The sequence below is a fragment of the Olea europaea genome, unplaced genomic scaffold (genome assembly GCF_002742605.1).
Source record: "Olea europaea var. sylvestris unplaced genomic scaffold, O_europaea_v1 scaffold1079, whole genome shotgun sequence".
NCBI lineage: Eukaryota > Viridiplantae > Streptophyta > Magnoliopsida > Lamiales > Oleaceae > Olea > Olea europaea.
This window is the reverse complement of record NW_019228146.1, coordinates 235,371-239,672: the sequence shown is the minus strand read 5'-3', so window position 1 is coordinate 239,672 and position 4,302 is coordinate 235,371.

The window sequence follows — 4,302 nt, the reverse complement described above, 5'->3', positions numbered from 1 at the left end:
TGCTAGTCTAATTCGATTGGAATCGACCCAATGAAAAGTCATATTTTGTTTCATGATCACTTCGGGATTGTTCGTTTTTGGCGAATTGCTCGTCTAATTTGGTTATAATCGAGCCAATGAAAAGTTGTATTTGATTTCATGATAACTTCGGATTCGTTCATTTTTAGCGAATTGCTAGTCTAATTCGATTGGAATTGGGCCAATTATGGTGGGTTTTAATTTCACGTATACTTCGAATTTGTTCGTTTTTGGGGAATTTCTAGTCTAATTTGATTGGAATTGAGCCAACGAAAAGTGATTTTTGATTTCATGATAACTTCGAGGTTGTTCATTTTTGGTGAATTGCTATTCTAATTCGATTGGAATCGAGCCAATGAAATGCAATTTTTGATTTCTTGATAACTTCGGCTTTGTTCATTTTTGGCAAATTACTAGTCTAATTCGATTAGAATCGAGCAAACAAAAAGTTGATTTTGATTTCATTATAACTTCGGTTTGTTCGCTTTTGGTGAATTCCTATCTAATTCGATTGGAATCGATCCAACGAATAGCGGTTTTTGATTTCATTATAACTTCGGTTTGTTCGCTTTTGGCGAATTCCTATCTAATTCGATTGGAATCGATCAACGAAAAGTGGTTTTCGATTTCATGACAACTTCGGATTTGTTCGTTTTTGGCGAATTCCTAGTCGAATTCGATTGGAATCGACCAACGAAAAGTGGTTTTCGATTTCATGATAACTTCAGGTTTGTTCATTTTTGACGAATTGCTGTCCAATTGGATTGGAATCGAGCAACGAAAAGTGGTTTTTGATTTCATGATAACTTCGAGTTTGTTCATTTTTGGCGAATTCCTGGTCTAATTCGATTGGAATCGAGCCAAAGAAAAGTGGATTTTGATTTCATGATAACTTCGATTTGTTCATTTTTGGCGAATTTCTTGTCCAAGTCGATTGGAATCGAGCCAATGAAAAGTGGCTTTTGATTTCATGTTAACTTCGGGCTTGTTCCTTTTTGGCGAATTGCTAGTCTAATTCGATTGGAATCGACCCAATGAAAAGTAATTTTTTGTTTCATTATCACTTCGGGATTGTTCATTTTTGGCAAATTGCTCATCTAATTCGGTTATAATCGAGCCAATGAAAAGTTGTATTTGATTTCATGATAACTTCGGGTTTGTTCATTTTTAGCGAATTGCTTGTCTAATTCGATTGGAATCGGGCCAATTATGGTGGGTTTTGATTTCACGAAAACTTCGGGTTTATTCATTTTTGGAGAATTTCTAGTCTAATTTGATTGGAATCGAGCCAACGAAAAGTGATTTTTGATTTCATGATAACTTCGAGGTTGTTCATTTTTGGCGAATTACTATTCTAATTCGATTGGAATCGAGCCAATGAAATGAGGTTTTTGATTTCTTGATAACTTCGGCTTTGTTCATTTTTGGCGAATTACTAGTCCAATTCGATTGGAATCGAGCAAACAAAAAGTTGATTTTGATTTCATGATAACTTCGGTTTGTTCGCTTTTGGTGAATTCCTATCTAATTCGATTGGAATCGATCCAACGAATAGCGATTTTTGATTTCATGACAACTTCGGATTTGTTCATTTTGGCGAATTCCTAGTCTAATTCGATTGGAATCGAGCAACGAAAAGTGGTTTTGGATTTCATGATAACTTCAGGTTTGTTCGTTTTTGGCAAATTGTTGTCCAATTGGATTGGAATCGAGCCAACGAAAAGTGGTTTTCGATTTCATGATAACTTTGGGTTTGTTCATTTTTGGCGAATTCCTAGTCTAATTCGATTGGAATCGAGCCAATGAAAAGTGGATTTCGGTTTCATGATAACTTCGATTTGTTCGGTTTGGGCGAATTTCTTGTCCTAGTCGATTGGAATCAAGCCAATGAAAAGTGGCTTTTGATTTCAAGGTAACTTCGGGTTGTTCATTTTTGGCGAATTGCTAGTCTAATTTGATTGGAATCAAACTAATGAAAAGTGGCTTTTGATTTCATGATAACTTCGGGTTTACTCATTTTTGGCGTATTGCTAGTCTAATTAGATTGGAATCGACCCAACGAAAAGTGGTATTTGATTTCATGGTAACTTCGGGTTTGTTTGTTTTTGGAGAATTGCTAGTCTAATTCGATAAGAATCGAGCCAATGAAATGTGTTTTTTGATTTCATGATAACTTCGGCTTTGTTCATTTTGGGCGAATTGCTAGTCTAATTCGATTGGAATCGAGCCAACGAAATGTGGTTTTTGATTTCATGATAACTTCGGGTTTGTTTAGTTTTTGGCGAATTGCTAGTCTAATTTGATTGGAATCGAGCCGACGAAAAGTGGTATTTGATTTCATGATGACTTCGTGTTTGTTCGTTTTTGGCGAATTGCGAGTCTAATTCGATAAGAATCGGGCCAATGATGGTGGATTTTGATTTCATGATAACTTCGGATTTGTTCATTTTTGGCAAATTGCTAGTCTAATTTGATTGGAATCAAGCCAATGAAAAGTGGTTTTTGATTTCATGATGACTTCGGGTTTGTTCGTTTTTGGGGAATTCCAAGTCAAATCCGAATGGAATCGAGCCAATGAAAAGGAGCTTTTGATTTCATGATAACTTCGGGTTGGTTCGTTTTTGGCGGATTGCTAGTCTAATTTGATTAGAATCGAGCCAGTGAAAAGGGGCTTTTGATTTCATCATAACTTCGAGTTTGTTTGTTTTTGGCGAATTGCTAGTCTAATTCGATCGGAATCTAGCCAATTAAAAATTGTATTTGATTTCATGATAACTTGGAATTTGTTCTTTTTTGGCGAATTGCTAGTCTAATTTGATTGGACTCGAGCCAGCGAAAGGTAGTTTTTGATTTCAAGATAACTTCGGGATTGTTCATTTTTTGGTGAATTGCTAGTCTAATTTGATTGGAATCGGGCCGTTGAAAAGTGGTTTTTAATTTCATGAAGACTTCAGGTTTGTTCATTTTTGGCGAATCGCTAGTTAAATTCAATTGGAATCGGGCCAATGATAATGGGTTTTAATTTCATGTAAACTTCGGGTTTGTTTTTTTTGGCGAATTGCTCGTCTAATTCGATTGGAATAGAGCCAATGAAAAGTGGCTTTTGATTTCATGATAACTTCGGGTTTGTTCGTTTTTGGCGAATTGCCAGTCTAATTCGATTGGAATCGACCCAATGAAAAGTTGTTTTAGATTTCATGACAACTTCGAGATTGTTCATTTTTGGCGAATTGCTCGTCTAGTTCGATTTGAATCTAGCCAATGAAAAGTGGCTTTTGATTTCATGGTAACTTCGGGTTGTTCGTTTACTCGAATCGAATCTAGCCAATGAAAAGTGGCTTTTGATTTCATGATAATTTTGGGTTTGTTCTTTTTTGCGAATTGCTAGTCTAATTCGATTGGAATGGAGCCAAAGAAAAGTGGTTTTTGATGTCATGATAACCTTGGATTTGTTCATTTTTTATGAATTCCTAGTCTAATTCGATTGGAATCGATCCAACGAAAAGGGGCTTCTAATTTTATGATAACTTCGAATTTGTTCGTTTTTAGCGAATTGCTAGTCTAATTCTATTGGAATCGAGGCAATGAAAATGGGCTTTTGATTTCATGATAACTTCGATTTGTTCATTTTTGGTGAATTGCTGTCTAATTCGTTTGGACTCGATCCAACGAATTGTGCTTTTTTGATTTCATGATGACTTCGGATTTGTTCATTTTTGACGAATTGCTAGTCTAATTCGATTGGAATCTAGCCAATGAAAAGTGGCTTTTGATTTCATGATAACTTCGGGTTGTTTGTTTTTGGCGGATTTCTAGTCTAAGTCGATTGGAATCTAGCCAGTGAAAAGTGGCTTTTGATTTGATGATAACTTCGGGTTTGTTCATTTTTGACGAATTGCTAGTCTAATTCGATTGGAATCGACCCAATGAAAAGTCGTTTTTTGTTTCATGATAACTTCAAGATAGTTCGTTTTTGGCGCATTGCTTGTCTAATTCGGTTATAATCGAGCCAATGAAAAGTGGTATTTAATTTCATGATAACTTCGGGTTTGTTCGTTTTTGACGAATTTCTAGTCTAATTCGATTTGAATCGGGCCAGTTATGGTGCGTTTTGATTTCACAAAAACTTTGGGTTTGTTCGTTTTTGGCAAATTTCTAGTCTAATTTGATTGGAATCAGGCCAATTATGGTGGGTTTTGATTTCACGAAAAATTCGGGTTTGTTCGGTTTTGGCGAATTGCTATTCTAATTTGATTGGAATCGAGCCAAAGAAAAGTGGTTTTT